The 25,464-nt window shown below is 35.1% G+C and overlaps 1 protein-coding gene across 1 annotated transcript in view; it reads right to left on the bottom strand.

Moving 5' to 3' along the window:
- The window catches only part of LOC148943867 (dual 3',5'-cyclic-AMP and -GMP phosphodiesterase 11A-like), a 316,296-nt gene that overhangs the window by 17,706 nt on the left and 273,126 nt on the right, over nucleotides 1-25,464 (bottom strand). The window lies entirely within an intron of this gene.

Below are 25,464 nucleotides of genomic sequence, written 5' to 3'. Positions count from 1 at the left end.
CGCTTACGTCAGCGAAGACCCCTTCACCTTCGTATTGCACAATTAATTCTAGCACGTGTATGTGTTTCTTTAAGGGAAAGTTTTGAGTTGAATTATTTTTTCCATTTCTTCATGATGGATTTAAACCATCGTAATATTTTTCTTTTATTGCACCTTTCTTGTATTTTTAAGGGAAGGCGATGAAAATGTGAAAAAAAATTGTATTCAATTTGTTTATAATTGCTGCCTAATCTGTCCTCTGTTTTAATTGATAAAAATATAATTTCAAATTAAAATGATTATAACTGTTAGATTTTTTACTTAAAATTTTGCACTCCTAAGATTTTTGCACCCGGTAAGAGTTCCCCCCCTATAAAATTGCCTATGTTTAGACTGTAATCTATAATTAAATAGACGATAAGTTAAATGTGTGCTAGCCAGAGGAAATTTTAGTTTAACCACAGTTGGATTTTCAAGAATTTCATCTAGATTGAGATTGAGAATTTTGACTGCAAGTTTGTTTAGAAGGCTTTTCATTGGTTCTTCCGCTTGTTGGTCGTTTAGAAGGCTGCCTATTGGTCCTTCTAAGGTGTAAATGAACAAACTTAATGATGGGATATTCATTCCAACTGGCATAAGGACTATTTGAAATTTGTCCATCAAAACATCACCTTTCAGTAGCTTTAAGTATGAAATTAATTCTTTTTTATTATTTTCATAAGCCTATTACTTATCAAAAAGTTAATTTTTTTATTTTAGCTTATTATTTATTAATTAAAAAATATTTTATTACCTTAATAGTTAACTTATTCTATTTTGATAATTATTTTTACTGGTTTGATTAACTTTAATTAACAGATTAACCTTAAGCATACAAGTATTATCAAACAAAAAAAGGGTAGGAGAACAAAAGAGTAGGAAAAAAGGGTAGGATCAGGTAGGAGCTACCCTCCTACCTGATTCCAACTCTTTGGGCCGAAGTGCTACAGAGCGTTGCTAAAAAAAAAAACATTTATTAGTGTAACGAATGCACTTTATTTGTGATTGTGAGTATTTGATCCGATTTCCTTTTAATAGGTCTGAACAGAAACTGCTTAAAGAAAAATTACATCAATAATCTCTTTTATTCGGGGGGGGGGGGGGCTAATTGCCCTTAGGTCTCTTTTGACTCTTTAAAAGTGAACTAGAACTTTCTATTTACAATCAAATGAGCCCTCTCTGAAGTTTATACGAACATCCCTTCTATAAGAACCATATATACCCTCAGAGTATACATTCCAACGCATGTACATGGGACCTGGGGGCTTGTGTCGACCCCGGAGTTTTAATATCTGATGTTAAAACTATTTTTAACAAAATTGTCACTTGAAATTTTTATCGGATGGGTTTATCCATCCGATAAACCCAAAGGCGTGGAGGGTGGGAAGGGCTAGTTGCCCTGTGATCTTTTTTACTCTGAGAACATGAACTAGAACTTTTCATTCAAATGAGCCCTCTCTGAAGTTTACACGAGCATCCCTTTCATGAGAACCATATGTGGGCCCAGGACATAGCTTACAATGCCTGCCCCCTGGTCCCAGGAGGGTCCGGGGGGACCCTCCTGGTTTTAACCCTCCTGGTTAAAATTCTTTATTATTTTTTAATCAAAGAGTATTACCTTTGCTTTTGTTGCTCAAAATTTGTTCTTTTTAGGCCCCAATGTCAAAAGTTTTTAAAATGTCCGCCAGTTTTTTCAATAAGCTCTTTTGTGAGTCTTAAATTTTTTCAATAAGATGTTTTATGAACCTCTTTATCTTTTTTTTAGAGAATTTGTTCTAAGAGCATTTGGGTAATAGAGTCGGAATAATTTCTGTTAGAACTAAGCTATAATGCTTCACTTTAATTTAAAATATATTAGTTTTTACACTAATTTCTATTCGTTTTTACTATTCTACATAGGATTACATATAGTATGAATGGGACTGTCACCTCTTAAAACCATACGCTTTACTTTAACGTTTTGTTTAAGCTTTTTTTTTAATCTGTTAAGATGTTAAGAATTTCGAAAATATCCGCAAGTTTTTACAATAAGCTCTTTTATGAGTCTTAAATTTTTTCAATAAGATCTTTAATGAGCCCTTTTGCCTTGTCTTAAAGAATTTGTTCTTAGAGCATTTGGGTCGAGGAGTCGGAATGATTTCTGTTAGGATTAAGCTTTAAAGTTTCGCTTTAACTTAAAAAAAAGTTCGCTTTTAAACTAATTTATATTTATTTTTAATATTCCCCATACGATTACACGTAATATGAATGGGCCTGCCACCTCTTAAAACCCTACACTTTACTTTAACGCTTTTTGTTTACTTTTTTTTTGTTTTTAGGCCCCGATGTTAAAAATTTCGAAGATGTCTTTTGAGACATCTTTTGAGAGATTTCAAATGATTTCTGTTAGGATTAAGCTTTAATGTTTCACTTTAACTTAAAAAAATTAGCTTTTAAACTAATTTCTATTCATTTTTAATATTCCACATTGGATTGCATGTAGTATGAATTCTTAAAACTCTGCGCTTTACTTAAAATTAAATTTCTTCCGAACAAAGCTCTGTGAACAAAGACCTTGCTTGTTGTCGTTTCTTTTTTAAATAACCTACGATTTTCAACGCATATATAATGAAAGCTAAGTTTCTATCTATCCAAGCAGTTCGCAGTAAAAAACTCTGCTTAAAAAGCAACCCTTATCCAGTCATTCTAAAAGTAATAGTCTATATTATCCGTTTATTTTGTGTAAACGACATATAGCCTGAAGAACAAAGACGCCACAGCGCCAAAGACACCATCTCTGAAACTTGAATGGTGAATACATCACCTTTCAAAAATTTTTAATATTTTTCCTATTTCGTTCTTTTCACGTGATCAGATTTTGGCCCCCCTCCAAGCCAATATTGTTTTCTCGCGTCAGAAAATGACAGCAATCACCGCATTGCTGTGGATCCATCTCTTTTGACACATAAAAAGGGTTTTTAGAGCTTGCAGTTTTTTTTCGAGTTAGACCTCCCTCGACATAATTTGGACCGGTACAATAGCCTCCCTGGGAAGGAAATACAGAAGAAAAAAGGATAAGTTGAAAACACGTCCATATACAAACTTAAGAAAAAATTACAATATTACTTTTTTGTAGATAGGAGCATCGCCCATCTGTATTGAAGTCCTCTAATATTTTTAATTAGATGGGGGGAGCGGGGGCTCTTATCAAAATAATTTTGCTTATAGGGGAGGGGGAAACCCTTATAAAATATGGCACACTTTCTCAGACTCGTAACATTCGATGAGGGATTCTAAACTTTGTGGATTTTCTAGTTAAAAAAAAACATTGACAATCACTTTATTTTTATGATTGTAATTATATCAAAATTTCTAGTTTAAAGCCTTAGTTGCTACCAAACGAGATACTCACTAGTTAAAACTTGTTTTCGCGGGCTGTTTGATACCGAGGAAACTTATCTTAGCTACATTTACAATTTTTTGATAATTTTTTTTATGTTTCTCTTTATTACATTCAACAACCTTATAGACATTAGATACCCCAAAACCTAGGCATGTGATAGCTTTATGCAAAATGGCTTTTTGATTGACCATTCAAAATCCTGTTTTATTATTTAGTCGCCCTTTTACTGTTGATGTGAGAGGGCAATTCTTCACATTTTGTTTTGAAAGTTGTATTTTTAAATATTTTATCCTGTAGACTTTTATCTGGATTTTTTTTTGCTAAGAACTGCTGAGTAGACTGAAGAAATATTTGCATTTATTTCACTACCAGTGAATTACGTTACTTTTCTCAATTTCTTTTGTTTTCACCTATGATTTATGACTTTCGTCATTGAAACTTTGATAACCTCAGAATGCCTATAAAACAACCTTGGAGCAACCATTTTTAACGAGTATTTATGTTATTTCTTCGAGGGCCTTTCGTTTCAACCTTTAAAGAACCAGTAGACGACCTTTAAATGACAGTTTTGAATGTATCATGAGAGAATTAACGAGGTGTAAGATCTTGGGAGGTTGAAATATCGTAACTCTAATGGTCTTGGAATTTTTACATGGGATGAAGTGTCGAAAAGTCCCTTGGGTGTCGTCTTTCTCTCTAAGTTTCTGACTTGTCTCAGTTTCTGTACAAAATTTCAAGTCCGAATATATCTTCTAAATGGAACTTTCATAACCTTGTTTTTAATCAACAATAACATACGTGACAAGAATTGAGTTGAAGGTACTATCTTCTGCCATTTTGTCTGTTTTCTTAAGATGACAATGGTGATGTACATGCCATGTAAATCATGTACAAATAGAATTGATGAGAAAACATGAAAATTAAAACTTTGGCACAATTTAAAGTAGCATAATCATTAGACCTTGTTCATGGTAATAATAACTAGCTTCTTACCTAATTACAAAAGCGGTGTGCACCGGACAAGAAACAACAGAAAAAACAACTATTAAACATAAAATACTAACATGTTGAAACACATCAAACATATTTGCATCCTACTGCTACTAATTCTCCTATTACTGCTACTACTACTATTACTGCTGTTACTACTACTTCTGCTACCACTATTACTACTGGTACAAATACTAATACTACTATAGCTAACCGTGTTAAGGCAAAAATTATTGAGGATTTTGAAAAAAGTGTTGAACTAAACCTAAACCAACTCTGCGCATACAGGTTGTCAAGATAACGCGTTAGCCATGCATAAAGAACTGCATATGGTATTGAACTGAAACTTTCAGTATGTGTTGAGGGGGATGCTGAAAAAACCCAAAGATGCTATGTGCATACGGCTACTAATACCAATACTTCTACTATAACTATTGCTACTATCCAAGCTAAGGGTATTAAGGTAAAGCTTTCAAGAAATGTTTAGGTGGATTTTGAGCTAAATAAAAATGAATTGTGAGGTTTTAGATTGTCAGAACGGTGTAACAGAACTATCTTAGGAAGAAGTTCCAACTTAATTATATAAGCCGAAATATTAAGAAGTATGTTTTGGTGGATTTTGAACTAACCAAAAGCACTATGTGTGTGCTACTAATACTACTATTATGGTTGCGGTAGCTAATGAGGCTAAGGGAATTAAGGCAAAACATTTAGAGAGTGTCTTGAGGGAGTGTCAGTTAAACAAAAAAAGCTTCATGCAAGCAGGTTTTCAAAACGATATTTAAGCAGTATCCTAGGCAGCGCAAAAACTTTAATGGAGGTCATTTGATTGGAAATTATAATTTTTAGTGCCCTTCTTAAGATTCTAAAGTAATTGCAAGATAAACAGCCCTCCAAGGCCTCCTTCCCTCAAATTTTGAGATAGTCATTTGTTTGGCATAGTTGAAAGATCCAGTAATTATTTCTCTGGGGATGCTGGGGATGTCAAACCTCCAGAGCCCTTAGAGCAAGGGCTCTGAGTGATGCAATTTGCTTATTATTTAAATATTGAGATATTGAGTTTGTTCTTGAGAAATCAGGCATGGTTGACCATTGGTGTTCGAGTGTTGGGGAGTGTTGAACTAAATCAAAATATGATACATTCATACAGGTTGTCAAGACGGAGAAACTCAGGAATGACAGAGGATATTAAGTTGAAACTTTAAGGTGATGATAAAGGGAATGATCTAATGATCATCCTTTTGAATCAATCTTTTGGATTATTGGCTCTCGGTTCCAAGCTAAAAAATGCAAAGGGAGCAGAGAAGGTCAGTGAGACTCGTGTGGTCCAGCGTAACGTGAAACTCTGGCTGGAGACAAAAAAGTCAAAAAGCTCACAGCAGTGGGTTAAATACGATGACGACTGTTTCGATCCGCTAAAACTGTTTGCCAAAAATAACCCAGAGGAGGTTGTTTCCGACAAGTAGTTTTGTCATTTTTTTTCTCCGATATTTAATTTTTATGTACGTGATATCGTGAGAAGTTTTTTGAATTATTGTTGAAGCCGCACAGTAATTCTGTTTTAAGTTGTATGGCAGAGAAGGATGTAAAGCGAAAATTTTTTTTTCTTCTTTTTTTGTTTCATCTTTGTTCAATTTTCTTTTCTCTTTTTTCATGTTTCCAACATTCAAGGTATCTAGTTTGTTTTTTTTTCCTTTCAGTGTTCCATAAAGGAGCTCAATCGGGTATGTATATTGCTTTTTACTCATTGCTCTTCTGGAATTTTCCTGAAAAACCGCCGATTGCTGTAGGTAAATGATGACTCTTTCTTCAGCTTCATCCCTGAGAGGTATCAGATATTCTGATATAGATAGATTAAAGACTTTAGAAGAGACTTATCTAAATCTCAAGCTTATTTTTGATCAAGAAATTGGTCAAGAAAATGATTTCCATTTGTTTGATGATAAAAATTTTCCTAGAAGTAAATATGTAATTTCTAATTTAATTACTGGGAGGTCTTCCGATTCTCGGGTTTCGGTATTTCAATTGAATTGCCAAGGATTGTATTCCTCATTTTCTGAATTAGAGTCGACATGTCGGGAGCCTAGACCAGATTGTATAGGTCTATGTGAAACATTTATTACACAACAAACCGAAAGCCTTTTGGATATTCCAGGTTAAATTGGCCATTTTCTCAACAGAAAACAGATGAAAATGGGTGGTATAAAAATTTATATCCGCGACACACGCACGCTTCAAATTAGGCAAGACCTTACACGAAATATTGAAGGAATTTTCGAGTCGTTGTTCCTAGAAGTATGGCTGTCCCCAAATAAAAAAGTTACTGAGGGGGAAATTTATCGTTCTCCGTCTGGGTCAACGTCTCAGTTTATGGAACATATGGCTCAAGTTCTGGAGCTAGCACAGTGTCAAAAAAATGAGCTTATTCTCATGGGAGATTTTAATATTAACCTCAGTATTCCGTTAACGGCCGAAGCAGCAGATTTGCTAAATAATATGGCAGCCTCAGGCCTATATCCTGCTGTTACGATTCCGACACGGGTTACTGAGAGTACGCATTCACTTATCGACAACATATTCAGCTCCTTGCTCCCAAAGTCGGTTACAGTCTTCGTCAGCGACACATCAGACCACTTCCCCATTCATGCAAAACTCGCCCTTTCAGAACCAGCTAAGATAAGGTCACGAATCAACCCTATGTTACCCATTATATGTTAAACAGAGGAAAACTTGAAGAATTTAAAACAGGAACTAGAGCAATTAAACTGGGATAACGTAATGGAGATTCAAGATGTAAACGAAGCATTTGGGTCATTTCACTCGACGTTCTTGGATGTATACAGTAGATGTTGCGTGAGAGACCCGAGAACTAATAAACGAAAAAAAACAGCCAATTAGCCCCTGGATGACGGATGGTCTTCTGGCCTGTGTGAATAAGAAAAAACCACCTTTGGGGAGAGTATAGACGCTTTCCGAGCTTAGCACAGCTAGAGGAGTATGAGCAATACAGGAAAGTCCTTCGGACTGTGTTACGAAGAGCAAAGCGTGGCTACCTGTAGCAAAAGCTGACGAAAAGTGGGAAGGATGGTCAAAAAGTTTGGCAAATTATCAACTCGGTACTACGGCCAACCACTAAGTTCGGCCAACCACGGCCAACCAGCGAAATTGGTCGTGAATGATGAAGAAATTACAAAGCCTACAAAGATTGCCGCATTACTGAGTAAATTGCTTGCAAATATTAGTCAAACCAAAGCAAATTCTGTCGAGACACGATCTGAATCATTCAAAGAATACATTTGGCCGAAGTTTATGAAATCAATAGCAGTGAGTCCTGTAACACTAGGTGAGCTCGAATTACTCATAAAAAATTTAAAGGGCTCTTCTGCTTCAGGTTTCGACCTGGTCCACACAAAGGCATTGAAAGCAGTAGTGACGACCATTGCTGAGCTGCTAACTTACTTTGTAAATGTTTCATTAGATAAAGGGGTCTTTCCTGAAATGTTAAAAAAGGCAAAGATAATACCTCTAAACAAAGGTGGAAGTCATACAGAGACAGAAAATTATAGACCAATCTCAATCTTATTTGTTTTCTCCAAAGTCTTTGAAACGCCAATGAAAAACCAGCTTTACCAATATGTAGAGGCCAAAAGCTTTTTTAACAGCCACCAATTCGGATTTAGGGTTGGCCATTCAACTGAAGACGCCCTTACTTCACTAAGTTTATTCGTAAACAGAATCCTAGATTCGGGTACTTTACCGGCAGCAGTGCTTCTAGATATTAAGAAATCGTTTGATAGCACGCACCACGAAATATTACTAGGAAAGCTGGATCATATTGGAGTTCGTGGCCAAGTCCTAGATTAGTTTAAGTCTTGCCTGGAAAATCGTAGAATGTACACAGGAAATGACCATACAAATGATGTCGTAGTTAACTGTGGGGTGCCACAGGGCTCTAAATTGGGACCGGTATTGTTTCTTGCTCACGTAAATGATCTTCAGCAAGTACTGACTCCTGCAAGTCGTAGCCCTTATTGCTGCAAAATATGTCACCCACAAACAACGCTGGGGTCTATAGTAGAAGCCAAGGACGAACTAACGGCATTTGCGGATGATTCACTTATGGCAAGCTCAGAATGGAACATCAAGTCTCTCAAAACGAAGCTACAAGACATTCATGAAGAAACGTACCTGTGGATGGACGCAAATCGTCTAGTCTTCAACATTGAAAAATCGAGTGTTTTATTTTTTCACGTATAGATTCGCTGGCTCCTGATGTGATTGGTATTGAAACCTCTCGTGGACTTATCAAGAGACCAGAAAAAAGACACGTTCGTTACCTAGGGGTTTTAATCGACGAAAACCTCTCTTTCAGACACCACATAGCAAGTGTCGAGACGAAGCTTTCAAGGAACCTTGGAATCTTGAGAAAACTCAGTCACCATTTCCCTAAAAAAATACTGATCCTGATTTACAATGCAGTTATCAAGCCTCACATTTAATATTGTTCTACAATTTGGCAATCTAATTTCAAGACACATTTACAGAGACTAAACTCACTTCACAACAAAGCACTTCAAATTTTAGGCCGAGCACCGAACAGACTATCAATGGCATCACTTTACAGATTATCTTGCACCGTTTTTTGTTTTAAATATTTTCAGGAACACTCCCATCACCATTTAAAGGCTTATTCACACTAGCATCACAAATCCATAGTTTAAATACACGATCTTCATCAGACATTTATATACCCCCGACACCGACAGCTAGGTCGGAATTGTCTCCTAGAATTGCGTGTGCTAGAGAGTGGAATGCACTTCCGCAAGAGCTGAAGTCATATAGGTCTCTCGACTCCTTTAAAAGAAATGTGAAAAAATATCTAAAAGATTAAAAATTCATTTACTAGATTTATTTTATTATTATTATTTTTAGAATTTTTTGATATTATTATTATTTATTATATTTTAGTTTGATAATTCAAGGGGTGAGAGCGGAGGAGAAGTTGTTTTAAATTTATTGTTTTTTGATGGCGGTTCGGGGTGGAAATTGGAGAGGACAGGAGGCCACGCTGTATTTAGAGTGTGTAATTATTACGGGCCCAAACGTGCATCAATGCACAAGGAGCTGAGTTAAGTGTATTTTTATATTTTTTTTAATTAAAACCCATATTGAACTTGAACTTGAATGGTAAGTTAAAGGGGACGCTGAGCTAACGAAAAGGCACTATGTGCATGTTACCACTATTGCTACTATTACGACTGCTACAGTTACTACTTTTTAATGAGGCTAAGGATTTTAGATGAAACTTTCAGGGAAAATTTATGAAGGTGTTGAAGTAAATTAAAGCGCACTGTTTGGATTCAGGTTGCCAAAAAGATGTACTAACAATTTCTCACGAATAGCTTAAAGTATTAAGTTGAAACTTTCAAGGCATGTTGAAAGGGGTGCTAAACTAACAAAAAGGCACTCAATGCATCCTACTACTACTACTACAACTACTACTACTAATACAACTACTTCTCCTACTTCTGCTACTATTAGGGCCTACTATTACTGACGACCTACTAAACCTACTACTGCTATTACCACTACAACTGAGGCTGAAATTAGGAAGTTCAAACTTTCAGAAAATGTATTTTGGGATGTTGAACCAAATAAAAACACATTCTGCACTAAAATGTTGTCAAAAGGACGTATGAACAGTATCCCAGGAATTGTATAGAATATTTAGTTGAAACTTTCAGGGAATTTTGAAGAGGATAGTTAACTGAAGAGCTATGTGGATGTAGGCTATTAAAGGGCCTTAACAGCTATATCTCAGGAACAGCACAGACTGTTAAGTTGAAAATTTCGGTGTATGCTAAGGGGGATGTTGAACCAACCAAAATTTAGTATGTATTTACTACCCCTAGTACTACTAATGCTACTATTAAGGCTAAGGGTATTAAGGAAACATTTTCAGAAAATTTTGGGGGTATGTTAAATTAATTTGAAACAGCTTTATGTATGAAGGCTGTCAAATAGCCGTGTCAGCACTGTATCAAGAACGGTTTGGAGTATCCGGTTGAAACTTTCAGAGCGTACTGAGTACAGAGCGTTTAGGACCATTTTATGGGAAACGAAATAAAATAATATTTGGACAATTTTATTTTTGGTTAATAATTCTATCAAAAGCCTAATAAGAAAATGACACTTTTAGAAAACTAATAAGAAACATATCTAAATATACTAAAAGTATATATATTAAAAAAAAAGTTATTGCCACCAGAAAACTTAAAAATTAACTTCTTAGGATGAAAATGAAAACCTTCGAGTGGTTTTATATAATTTCCAAATTACCCAAGACTATAAAGAGTAGAATAAAAATTGAAATAATTTTGTTATCACTTTTACTTCCAGGTGGATTTAAAACTACAAATATATTTTCATCCGTACTACCAGGGAAAATGAGTTCCTTCTAAATCAAAAGTGGAAGCATGATAACATTTAACAGATTTTCAAGAAACTTTTTTTGTGATGCGAACCCTATGCTGCTATCTTTTTTTTATTAATTAAAATAACTTCTTCCCAAAATAGTTTTTCAAAGAAGAGTAAAGAGCTCCATTAAGCCACAAAAATAGAAAAGAAGTCAAATAATCTTCCAAGCGTAAAACTTCCACAAATCACTATCAATAAATAAATGAAACTCAGAACGAACAGAATTTATCATAAATAGCAAAGTCAAATTCAAAACGAGCAAAAATTAACACATTTAGGGCTGATACCCTCCATGCTTTTTGAAGACCAGAACATAATTTGTGATTTACTGAATAAAAAACAAATGACCATGGATTGTCAGTTTAATTGACATATATTGATAATTATTCCTTAAAGTTTTAATAATTTTTTTTTATGAAAGTAAAAAAAAAGCGAAAACATTTAAAACGTACCATATTTTGTTTTCATTAAAACACAAATTATGTCCTGGTCTTGAAAATGCGTGTGGGTTATCAGCCCTATTCATGTTAAATTTTGCTCGTTTTGAGTTCCATTTGGCTATTTATTGTAACTCCTGTTCATTCTGAATTTCCTTTATTTATTGATAGTTATCTGTGGTAGTTTGCCCTCCAATCGATTTTGACTATAAAAAAGTAGTAATAAATGTGTATTTACTCCCAGATTACGAAGATAAAGATTCGGATAGAGATTTTGCATTGGTAGTTAGTACACCTAGCTCTTGTCTTCGTGATGTTTTTAAAACGAAAATTCTCTGTTTGATCATAGGTGATTTTAATTGTGATTTAAATTACAGCTTGTATCCATGCTGTTCTACTATACAGAATATTTGGTGATGATTTTAAAGTTCAACAGAAATCCGCTATGTTTACTTACATTCATTCTTCCTCTTACACGGCTAATCTTGACCATATTGTATCGGATAATCTTGACATACTTTGTGTTGATGTATTTTCTTAATTTCAAGTTTCAGACCACCTTCCAGTTGCTTCTAGTTTCAAATGACAAGCATCTCAGGTTCAAGTATTACACTTTCACATTAAAATCTCAGTACATTGAAACTTATGATAGAATCCTTAACATGATCAGAGTTCCATTTCATCTTCTGCTAAAGTCTTCCATTAAAGAAATTAGTGGCGGTAGAATAACTTTTTATATCTATTCTCTAGAAATCTCCCACGCGTTATTTTGCGCTGAAAAAATGGCAGTTCTTCTTAAAAAAAATCCGTGTTGGCACCCAAGTTCCTGGGTGGTCACAAAACCTAGCGCTGCCTGAAGTTTGTTACCGGGCTAAGTTCTGGTACAAATTATAGAGAAAATGCCTAAGCCTCCGTCAAGGAATAGTCAAAGAATTAAGAAGAGCATCCAAAAATTGTTTTTCTGCGGAGCTTGCACTTCATCGATCTAAAACGCCACTTTATTCCGAGAAGGTCAAAAATTCACCTGATCTACTGTGGAAGCTATTACCTCGTACTATCTTCTCCAATTTGCCAGACCTGAATGACATTCCTCTATCCGAATGGATATCCCATTATTTAAATGAATTTGCTAAGCCTTATTTTGTTTTAGAGTCAAACCTTCGAGACGAGTTTTATAACTTGATTGATGAATCTCTTGATCTTGATTTTGTTGATACTTGTGACGCTGTCGTAAAAGCCATACCTCACCTTAAAAGGAAAGCGTCTTGTGAGATATACGGGGTTAGCACTCTTAACATTATTGATGAAAATTATGTTCTGGTGCGTCATCTCTACCTTCTCATGCTAGTGATATTTGACAAAGGTATTGTTCCTTTCTTGTTCTGCATTGGTGATCTGACACCGATTCCCAAAAATGGAAAATCTGAGTCGCAATGGGCCTCCTTCTATGCCATCAAGGTCACGACTACACTCTTTAAACTTTTTGAGCTTCTTTTTATTGGTGAGCTAAGACTAAAATGTGACGTTCCCCGACATTAGTTTGGGATTTAGGCTAATCTTGGCGGTTCCCATTCTCTTAGAGCAATTTTTGCTGCCCTTGCTGACACTGAATCTTTGGGGAAAGTCTGATCCTCACTGGACATAAAATCAAATGTGCGTTTGATTCCTTAATTCATTCGTCCATGCTTCTACATGTGGCAAAGCGAGGCGTTAACCCATCAGTTGTCTGTGGTCTCAGGAATTCATATAGGAATCTTAGAGTGCATTTAAAGCTCCCATCCCGTTTATTCTTACAAAACTCATCAAATCCCTTGAATTTACCTGTGATTCCTTAGTACGCCATCCTCGTTAAGAAAGGGACTAGACAGGGAGTTATGACTTCCCCAACCCTGTTCAATAATGGTGTCCTGAACGCTCAGGCAAGATGTCTTCCTTCTTGTATTCTTGGGAAAATTGATGTGTCTCATATTTATTATGCTGATGACATCTAGAATCTTAGCCGTACGATGCAGCGCATTGAGCAGAATTTCAAAATCCTCAAACATGAATATGCAAAAATCAGACTGTCTTTGAATTCTGAGAAAACTGAAGTTGTTCTTTGGAATTGGCGAATTCCCTCTACTTCTTTCCTAAATCTTGACGGTTCTTTTATGAAACCAGGAGACCAGATTACGTACCTGGGCCTTCCAACCAGATTACCTATCAGCCACACAAGCCATTTGCTGATATCTCACGTTGAGTGTAAAATTAGTATTTCTTACGCTGGAATCGTAAAAAGCATACTACACCTCAACTGTCACCTTCTAGCATCCATCTAGAACGCTACAGCCTTTTCACAGCTTCTTTCTGGAAATTTTTTACAGTTAGAGATAAAGAGCACCTACGATCAATTTTCTTCAGTTTTGCTAAGTATCTTTTACATTTGCGTCCTTGGACAAGAAACTGTAAAATTATCCATATGTATAAGCTCACAGACCCAAATAATAGTATTCATAAATCTTTATCCTGTTTTAAAGGAAATTGTCATTACAAATAGTCGTCAATTTATTTGAAATAATTTATTCTTATTAATATAATGTATGCAATGAACAGTCTTTGTCATGTATTTGAATTGTCAATGTGTGTTTGTGTCCTTTTTTCCTTTTGTTAAATTTTGGGATTACTCCGACTGTTGTATCTTTTTTTTGACGGGCGATAGTTGAATAATTCTAATAATAATAATTTATATTAGATAAATTTTTGGAAAATACGAGGTGTGTGTTTCGGGGCGGGGGTATCCGCCCTCCAATCATTTTGAATCTGAAAATGAACAACTTCTGATTACCATTCCCATGAGCCCCCTCCGAAGTTACGACACCCCTTTCTATAAAAACCATATATTCCCTCTGGGTAGAACTTAAAATCTTTGCCCCGAGGGCTGTGGAGGAGGGGCTGTCATCCTCGAAGACCTTTAGGCTGGACAAAATGGCTATCTAAAAATTGGGTTGGATAAGTTTGGAGAAATTGTGGGCCTGGAAGGGGGATTAGTAGCCCTCAAATCTCTTTTGAAGATTAAAAAGGGCACTAGCCCTTTCAATTTCCTATCAAATGAACCCTTTTTGAAGTTTCTACAACAACTCCTTCGATGCGAACTTTAGTCTAAAAAAAAAAAAAAATAGAAAACACATTTTGCCCACATCGCTCTTTACTTAGGCAGCGCTATTGCCCTGCCTATGATAACAAATTCAGATTTTTACCAGTTAAAAAACATACTTTTTATCGGTTTTTAGTAAATTTAGATATAAAAGCGTTTTAAATTTTTTTTATGATTTATTTTTATCGTCGGTCGTAATTCTTTGCATCCTTTATACTTACAAGAAATTGTATATAGTTAAGTTAAATCAGAATTAAATCTTTAACTGAACCTTTTTTTTAGTTTCTCCTCCCTATATGCATACATTTTTCGGTTTGTGCTAATATAGGTTGAAAAATTTCAACCCAAGGGCGTGGTTAATAATATAAGTTGTTCTTCAGATATTATTTTGTCACCTGTTTTTATACACATGGACCTTTTTCCATAATTGTTAAATTATGTTTATCACCTTTATGAAAATCCACCTGCTCCTAGTTTGTTTTGATTTAGTTCATTATCCACCCAAATATAATTTAAAAGCTTCCCCTTAAGCTTTTAGCTTGCGCAGTAGCAATAATTGTAGCAGCATTAGTAGCAGTATACGCATATCAACTATGATTTCTTTAAAATCCCCTTCAACACACTCAGTTTCAGCCTAATGCCATCAACCGTTCCTGAAGCATTTCTGATGAGTCCGCTTGATAATCTGTGTCTGCATAGTGTGTTTTGAATTAGTTCCATACAGTTTCTATATATAACAAAATTTTCACCTTAATATCTTCAGTTTTAGTAATAATAGTTTTAGTAATAATTTAGTAAGCTTCAGTAATAGTAATAATAGTAGTAGAATTAATTGTAGTAGCCTAAGCTTTAGGGCAGTAGTAGTAATAGAAGTAGTAATAACAGTAACATTAGTAGTAGTATGAGTAGAAGCAGTAGGCTAGTGTTAGGATGAAAATATTTCGTTTTGGTTGGTTCAACATTCCTTGCAGCAACCCCTGTTAGTTTCAACTTCACACACTAGACTGTTCCTGAGTTATTGCTGTTACATCCTTTTGACAACATGCATACAGACAGCGTGTTGTGATTCAGTTCAGCTGAATCACGTGTTTTGATGCTAGTAATAGTAATGAATAGTGGTATTACTACTATTAGCAGTAGCATTAACATATTTCCTTTCGGTCAGTAGAACATTCCTCTCCTTAAGTACTGGAAGTTTCCGCTTAATACAATTAACCGCTGCTATCCTGAAATGTTCTTTTGATAACCTGTATGTTCATATATTTCTTGAAACTTTCATCTTGAAACTTATATCTTGAAACTTTTCTTTCCCCTTTAAGCATTTTCTGAAAGTTCCAACTTAATACCCAAATCAATTCTTGAGATACGCTATTTTGACAATGTGCATGCACATAGTGGTTAAGTTCCGATTTCTCCTCAATACTGTAAAGGGAGTAGTTGGGTAGAAGTAGTTGTGGTAGTAGTAGTAGTAGTATTGATGTAAATATTTCCTTTCTGATCATCTCTTTTATCATTTCCTGAATTTTCCAAAATGATATAGTCAGTTATAGTCAGTTTTTATAGTCAGTTATGTCAGTTATAGTCAGTTCATATAGTCAGTTTTTTATCGTCGGTCGTAATTCTTTGCATCCTTTATACTTACAAGAAATTGTATATAGTTAAGTTAAATCGGAATTAAATCTTTAACTGAACCTTTTTTTAGTTTCTCCAGCCTATATGCATACATTTTCGGTTTGTGCTAATATAAGTTGAAAATTTTCAACCCAAGGGCGTGGTTAATAATATAAGTTGTTCTTCAGATATTATTTTGTCACCTTTTTGTATATACATGGATTTTTTTCCATAATTGTTAAATTATGTTTATCACCTTTTTTTAGTTTCTCCAGCCTATATTCATACATTATTCGGTTTGTGCTAATATAGGTTGAAAAATTTCAACCCAAGGGCGTGGTTATCTCTTTTTCAGAGCAGGCTACAGGCATAGTCAGGATGCATAAAGGAATAAGAGATTAAAATATATTTTTCTATGTAGATATGGGTATTAAACTAATGGCGGTTGCTTCATATTTTGGAAGAGATGGTGGAGTCATTGAGGAAGAAGTGCATTTCCACTAGAACCTCTTATATATGCAAACTTTCAAAACCCCCGGGCCCCGGGAGGTTGTGTCGACACCTGAGCTTTTGTTATCAGACTTTTGAACAATTTTTAACTTAGTGGCATATCTCAAAACTTTTATCAGATACATTTGGGGAAAAAGGGGCACGGGGGAGGGCAAGTTGCCCTCCAGTCTCTTTTGAATCTCAAAAACTGAACAAGAACTTCCAATTTCAAATCAAATGAGCCCTCTCTGAAGTTTGATGAGCATCCCTTCAATAAGAACCATACATTCCCCAAGGGCAAAACTACAGCACCTGAGATATTTTGGAAGAGATGTAGGGGTCATTGAGGGAGGAGTGCATTTCCATTAGAATCCCTTATATAGGCAAAACTTCAGTTTGATTGAACAAAATAAATTGCTTGAAGTATTGATTAAAAAATTTATCTTCGTACTTTACACTGTTTTAATCTAAGTGGACCAATTTAAATGAAATTTTTTAGTAAAAAATATACATGCCGCAAGGAAATTTACCAAACATGCGCAAATGTATATTTAAGAAAAAAAGATTATTCTTCCGGTATTAAATTCTTAATAAAACTTTTTTGTGGCTTAAAAGATACCCTAAGTTATATCCGCCAAAAGTTATAAACGCTTAAAATGCTAAGGAAGGCTACTTAACCTTACTTTATTTTCAAGTTTTTAGTTCTACGTTTATGTACCAAAGAAATTGTACTTTAGAAATAATTTTCTAGTGCTGCATTGTTCTTTTTCACTGAACCTGTTCTTTTATTTTTTTTTTTGTCTTCCCCTTCAGCCATATGTCAAATATATTATGCAGTCTCAAGATATCTAGTGATAGTCTTTTTTTATGCGCTTTTATTATGCTTAATCAGCCTTGATAAAAAAAAAATAATGCTTGTAGATTCGCAGTTTGCAACAAAATATCTATATGCACAGACGATCTAGGTTTTATCATAGGCAGCACAATAGCGCTGCCTAAGTAAAGAACGATGTTTTATTTATTTACAATGTTTTATTTATTTACACCAGGGCACTTCGTATAGATGGAGCTTTCGTAGAAACTTCGAAAAGGACTCATTTGGTTGGAAATTGGTGTGGCTTGTGTCCTTTTTAATAGTCGAAAGCAACTGGAAGGCAACTAACACCCCATCCACACCCACCATTTCCCCAAAAAAACCCAATAAAAATTTTGAGATAGCCATTTCGTTAAACGTAGTTGATTTCCAGATAGAAAGTATGTTTTTGAGGAGGAAACTCCCCCACAGCCCACAGGGCAAGGGTTGTAAGTTCCGCCCTAGGGGAATATAAAGTTGTTATAGACAGCGGTGTCGTAGAAATTTCAAAAAAGGCTCATTCGATTGGAAATTCAAAGAGCTAGAGCCCTTTTTAATTGCCGAAAGTGATTGGAGGGCAGCTAACCCCCTTCTCACGCCTACCTTTTTCCCAAACACATCCAATCAAATTTTCTAGATACCCATTTTGTACAATGTAGTTTAAAGCTCTGGAAATTAGATCTTTGAGGATGACAACCCCTCCTCCACAGCCCTCAGGGCAAGGGTTGTAAGTTATGCCCTGGGGGTATATAAGGTTTTTTTATAGAAAGTATTGTCATAGAAACTTCAAAAAGCGCTCATTTGATTGGAAATTGAAATGGCTAGTGCCCTTTTCAATAGTCGGAAGTGATTGGAAGGCAACTAAAACCCCTTCCAGGCCCACCATTTATCGAAACACATCCAATCAAAATTTTGAGATAGCCATTTTGTTTAAAGTAGTTGAAAGGTCCGGAAGTTATATCTTTGAGGATGAAACTCCCCCCACAACCTTCAGGGTTGTAAGGTTATGGGTTGTAAGTTTTGCCCTAGGGGCATATTTGAAAGAAAATTCATTTTTATTAAAGCCCAATATTCATAAAAAAATCATATCAAACAGACCTACTGCGTGAAAATCTATGGATTTGTTTGTGGCAAGACTCACTATTTTACTCACTTACTACATATATATTGAAAAAAAATGCAATCATATAAATAAATAAGAAATAAACCTCATGGGTACTGCGAACCAATACTTAAACAAGATAGAAGACAGAATACACACCCCCCTCACCCATCCTTATTCATTAAGAAATTCTTTAACGTATTTTTAAAAGAGGACATACTCTCAGCCATCCTAGTGCTTTCCGGTAGACGGTTCCAAACCAAAACATCCACATGCCTAAATACAAAACTAGACCTAGCAGTGTGTCGTCTCTCATGTACTAGGTCCGCAGAATTCCTTGTATCATAAGAATGGTTATACAGAATTCGATGATAAAACATCAGAGAAATAGTTACGTGCTAATTTATTTAAACACTGATACACGAAAATATCGGTCCGATAATCCCTCAACTGCCCAACATTTAAAATATTAAAATGGCGATAGCAATCTATTGTACGTTCACAATTTTAAAATCACCGAGCAGGCGCAGCGCGTTATTCTGCACAATTTGTACCCGTTTAAAATTTACAACAAAATTACTAGCCCACACAGAACAACCGTATACAATGTAAGGATGAATAAGTTAATTATATAAAATTTTCAAAACTGAAACAGGAAAAACATGTTTAAATTTACGAATCAGCCCTAAGCCCCGCACAAATTTCACCAATATTCACTATTTTTTTCTAATTTAAATTACAATCAATCTGAAAACCAAGATACTTTCTATCAAATATCTACTTAATCTCCGTACCATTAAAATTAACCAAACCGAAAACATTATCAATAACTTCAGTACGACTAAAACTCATGAAACAAGCTCACTCAAAGCCTTTTTAAGTGCCCTTTTAATAGTCGAAAGTGATTGGAGGGCAAGTAGCCCCCTTCTCAGGCCCACCATTTCCCCAAACACATCCAATCAAAATTTTCAGATAACTGTTTTGTTCAAAATAGGTGAAAGGTCCGGAAATTATGTCTTTGAGGATAACTACCCCCCTCAAAGCCCTCAGGGCAAGGGCTGTAGGTTATGCCCTAGGGCATAAAAGGCCTTATAGAAAGCTTTGTCGTAGAAACTTCAGGGCTTAGTCGATTGGAAATGAAAAGTGCTAGTGCCCTTTTAAATAGTCGGAAGCGATTGCAGGGCATCTAACCCACCTCTCACGCCCAACATTTTCTAAACCCATCCAATCAAAATTTTGAGATAGCAATTTTCTTCAACGTAGTTGAAAGTTCAGCAAATTAGGTTTTTGAGAATGACACACCCCCCTCAGCCCTCAGGGCAAGGGTTGTAAGTTGTGCCCTGAGGGCACATAAGGTTTTTGTTGAAAGTGTTATCGTAGAAACTTCAAAGGGGCTCATTCGAATGGAAATTCAAAGCGCTAGTGCCTTTTTTGATACTTGAAAGTGATTGGAGAGCTCTCACGTCCACCGTTCCCCCAAACACATACAATCAAAATTTTGAGTTAACCGTTTTGTTTAACGTAGTTGAAAGTTCTGGAAATTAGGTCTTTGAGGATGACAACCCCCTCCCAGCCCTCAGGGTAAGGGTTTTAATTTATGCCCTGGGGGCATACAAGGTGCTTATAGAAAGCTTTGTCGTAGAAACTGAAAAGGGGCTCATTCGATTGGAAATTGAAATGGCTAGTGCCCTTTTTAATACTTTACAGTGATTTAAAGGCTTGACATTTTTATAGTAAAGATCGATGTGGGTTCAATGTATTATTATTTTTTTTGTTTAGACCAGGGTCCTTCGTATCGAAGGTGTTGTCGTAGAAACTTCAAAAAGGGCTCAATCGATTGAAAATAGTGAGGTCTAGCGCCTTTTTTAATAGTTAAAAGTGATTGGAGGGCAATTAGTCCCCCTCCCACGCTAACCCTCCCATTTGCCCATTATGTTTAAAAACTAAATGTTGCCTTAAGATTAAGTCAAAATGCACTGTGTTAATGCTAATTCCCAATAAAGCATCTCAGCAGTATCCCAAGAACGACTGAGGGTATTATGTTCAAACTTTTGGGGCTATTTCTGATCATAAAATTTAACCAAATCCAAATAGCGTAAGTGTATCCAAGCTGTCAAAGAAAATAAACAGATTTTTTTTTGCGAATGGTACCAAGTTTTCTATTTCAGGTCAACTAGAAGAGGTATGAAACTAAATTAAACACTACTATTTGTGTCCAGATTTTTAAAAAGGTGTATGTTGTTAAACATTGCTGAAAATTTTTCTCCAACATACAAATAGCAGACCAAACTACAAAATTTTAAAAAAATAAAAAGATTTAAAATATCATTTTCTTTTTTTTCCTGAAAAGACTATGTCAATATAAAACGATGAGAAATAAACTAAAAAAATACTAAAAAATACGATTTCTCAAAATAAGTTTTGCAAAGAAAAGTAAAGAACTCCATTAAACCAAAAATGAGCAAAAACAAAGTCAAATAATCTACCAAAGGTGAAACTACCACAAGTCAGCATCGATAGATAAATGAAACCGAAAACGAACAGAAATTACAATAAATAACCGAGCCAAACTCGAAACGAGCGGAAATTAGCATGAATACGCCTAAAACCCCTATGCCTTTACAAGGCCAGTACATAATTTTCCCTTTACTGAAAAAAATACATATGAATTTGCATTGTCAGTTTAACATACATATACTGATATTTACTAATGAAAATGTTAATATTATTTAATTTAGTACAGTTATAAAAGTAAAAATATTTATATATTTTCAGTAGAGTGAGCTTGTTTTCAGTAAACGTGAATGCATGGAGTTTGTGAGCATGCATCACTCTAAAATCAAAAAGCACTCTCATATCAAAAGGGGCGACTCCAAGCACTCCTGCAAGGGATGAGGGGGGATATCCCTAATTTAAAGAATTTTTTTCATGTTTTACCATTACATCATATAATTACTTAAAAGCTCGAAGATAATAATCCTTTATTATTCATACTTATCTACAGATAATTATCGGAAGAACAATAACAGGATATTATATGCAATATGTAACTAAGAGTTGTTACGATTCGGATTCACCACATATACAAATGAATTTTGCTGGACGATTTTGTTTAAGTCAACAACATCAGTGGTGTGTTTCCCACTAACCAGCAGCACAAGAGAATTCATTGAGAATCGAGTATGTTGGTTCTCACAAATTTCCTAATTATGTTAGTTTGTTGAATTTTATTTCGTCAGCAGCAACTACAACAAGTGGTGTCAATCCCAATTTACAAATACGATTAGCTAACTTGAGCTACTGTTACTTGTAAGGTCTTTCACCTTGAACCAATTAGAACCCTGGTAAAATTGATACAAAACTTGAAGCTGTAAGTGAAGAGTAATATAGTCTGGAGGTCTATCTTCGTATGGCAAAAACGTAAAAAATAGATCTGTATATAAGAAATCTTTTCAAGGAGGCTGAAGCATGGGGCAGAATGGCTAAACATTAGAAATCTCCGAGGTTGTTTGCCATTATTTTCGTCAACATATCAAGCAAAGTTATAAAATATTATTTGGAAAAACTGTTCTTTTGAGATTTCGGTTTAACCTTAACACTGGATGTTAAAATCAGCCCCAGAATCAACTTTCATCTTTTTGGTGAACTGTGTGGCACTGTTAAGTAAAATTTTTATTTCCTCCTAAGATGGCTTCAAAGCTTTAATCATTCTCCTTCATGTTTTTTGTAAAAATTTTTGTCCTTTGTCCCTCCTTATCGGCGTCCTTATCTGTTCCGTTTCTTCAAAAGCCTTGAGTATTGCTTCAAACAAAGTACTTGTGTGATTTCATCCCTTGCTGTCCACCTGGTTTATGATAAACTTCGGAGACCAAATTATCTTCCAATTGAATATATTTCTCTTTTAAGGGTAATAAAACTCTTAGCAGATAAAGAGAACAATACAAACGTTTCTTGAAGGATATCGATGACTAGCTTGGCAGTCAATAGAGACTAAATGCAACCATACGTTATAACGGCATGTACTCATTGGTCCTGGCATAGAATATAAGCCACACAATAACTGAGAAGTCTCGATAATTTTGGCTGGGTTCAATAGAAAAGACCAGACGTTGCACTTGTATAGTCATAGAAATGAGGAGTAGGTTTAAACAGAGGAAGTCTTATCCTTGACAATGTTCCTATTCTACTTTATGCCATGTCCTGCCCGGTTCAGTCGTTAAACTTGCTTATTTCTAGTAGCCTTTTTACATTCGTCCCTTCTGATATGATAGTACTGACTAAAGAATCAAGATTATCAGAATGTGAAGCATTAGGTGCTGCATCCGCCATTGTAAAATAGAATTCTGAATCCAAGACTTCATGAAGTATATTTTTCTTGACATCTTCTGAAGGCAAGTCAAAGAACTGGTTCTGGAGGGCTTTGTTTAGATAGCTAGCACAATATGCAATTAAGCCAAACCTAGGACTTAACAAAGAGAGTATCCAGTGGGAAGACGAGTTCCCCTGTCTTGGTACCCAGATCACCAACAAAAATTACCATTCAGAAGATATGAATATACGGCTGATACTCATGAGTTTTACTTTAAAAGCCCTTATGACCTTTTGGCGAAACAAGGATCTGTCTATAAGACTTAAACATGTTTTTCAAATACTATGATTATCCCCATCGCAATCTAATCATGTGATACATAGACGCTAAAGGTGGATAACCAGGGGTGACTTGCAGTGTTTGAAACTAATTATCTCTGAGGCGTCACCGGGTTTAACCGCCTTGATCGACGGGTTTAACCGCCTTGATCTCAGATGCGTTTTTTTTATTAGAAATTTGACAATATAAAATCAAAGAGGAAGAAAAACGAATCTGACTGTCTCTAACCAAAAGTTTTTTCAGAGCCTGGCCGTGACAGAAATATGTGACTGATACTGTTTAGAAAAAGGTAGGGTTGTAATCTCTTAGTTTTTCTTTAAATTCTTTCTTACTATTGTGAATTTAAGCACTATCAGAGCCTTGAGTTGAGTTGAAACAGATCTTGCTTAAAATGAAGATTGAGTTACATACGACTTGTTTTAACTAAGGGATGAGTTAAACGGGGGTTGATTTAGACGGGGCTTTAGCTTAACGAGGATTCAGTTAAAGAGGCTTAATTTGCACGGGAGTTGAGTTGCATTAAACGGAGGTTTTGTCAAAAGAGGGTTCAGTTGCGGTTCAGTTAAATAGGGTTCAGTTGCATGGGGGTTAAGTTGGATTTTGCTTCAGTTATATGGGGCTGAATTGCATGGAGGTTGAGTGAAACGAGGGTTCAGTTACATGAGGTTTCAGTTATATAGATACAGTTGTAGGGGGTTCAGTTACATGAGGATTCAATTACATGCACATCGCTCTTTCTTTATTCTTTTTTTCATTTTTCACCCACATATCTCTTTTTTTTATTTGACACCTACTATTATTAAAGATGTAGTAAGATTTTTCCCCAATGGATAGGATCACCAATTTTTACTAATTTTTCAGGATATATCAATCTTTTATCAATCAAATTTTATTATTTAATTATTGTGATATATTTCGTATAAATAATAATAATAATAAATTTGTTGAACACTGAATGCCGTATTTTAACTTGTTTTTTCAATATATATTATTGTTTTGTAGATTTCACCGATAAAAATAATAGGACCCAAATGTATTTTTTTTCCTCGCCTTTAAATAGAAAACCATAACTTTTCACATTGGGTACGCTGATCGCTTACCACTAAATTAGTAATGTTTGATTTACGTTACCAACACTATAAATTCACCATCAGCCTTCATCTATTTTGTATAGGCTTTTCTATTTTTTTTTTCTTTTCGAAGTAAATCTGTCTTAAAAAGTCCCTTGAAGACTCAAGTCTCCCAAACTTATACCAAACTTTCAAAATGGGGTTGCTAGCGGTTGAGTCCTCAAGAAAATTTTTTGGCTCTCCTACAAATAAAAACCTAAAGAAGTTCGTGCATTTTCCTTTCCTAGTCTCACTTCCGACATTGATGCTGCTATAATTTTTTTTTTATTTCTGTACATTCTATCGTTAACAAAAGATATAGTCCCTCAGGGTTTTACAGAATCCCTTTTCCCATTCTTCCTGTTCTCCATCTTTCTTCTTTACAATTTGCAACGCTATTGGACTAGACACATGACCGTGTCCGTATAGAAAAAGAAAATTATATTTCTTATAAAAGGGAGATTCTTGTTCCATGATCTAGTTACGAAATACCTCATGGAATATAGCCAAGTATCTTTATGTTAAGCATAATTTGATGGATGAAGTGTCAGAGTTTGATTATCTTTCTCGTCTATTGTTTCCTTGAGGAGTAGAGTCTTAATAATAGAAAGACAAATGATATTCAAATAAATTACTTAAATAAGTTTTGTTATTTGTTTTAATGCTAAGGTTTCGTAAGACAGGCAATTCTTGAATCCCCGATATGCCACTCCGCCTTTAAAAAGTTTTGTCCCCAGGTTTTGCGTGGATTTGCTGTATATATTCTTATAAGTATCGTATATTTAAATATTTTGTGTATATTTGCTGTACAGTTTATATTCTTTTAGGAAGTAGCACACAGTTTAGGTTAGATAACCTCCTCAAAAAGTCTGTGCCAGATGGATATGAAAAACCAAAGGAACATATTGAACGAATAGTCTTTTCAAGTTGTTTAATTCTATGCTATTTCACCTAGGCTCTTTCCAGGCGTCTTTTTCGTGATCATAGTTAGTTGAGTCTACGACGTGCTTGCCTTGCTGCTGACTTTAACATAAAAATCATCAGTGTTTATTTTGTCAAATATATTATTCGGCCAAAACTTACGCTTGGGTGACAGCAGGATAATTGATAGCCATAAACATAAAAAAAACTTTTTTATATATAAATCTATCTATGTGGATATGACAACCAGATCATCATATTCTAACGGTTTCCAATGTTTGATATAGCATTTTC

The sequence above is a fragment of the Artemia sp. Qi Xiang Cuo genome, chromosome 15 (genome assembly GCF_049724085.1).
Source record: "Artemia sp. Qi Xiang Cuo chromosome 15, ASM4972408v1, whole genome shotgun sequence".
Classification (NCBI taxonomy): Eukaryota; Metazoa; Arthropoda; class Branchiopoda; order Anostraca; family Artemiidae; genus Artemia; species Artemia sp. Qi Xiang Cuo.
The sequence above is the reverse complement of the archived record's forward strand: the minus strand, read 5'-3'. Positions and strand labels throughout refer to the sequence as shown.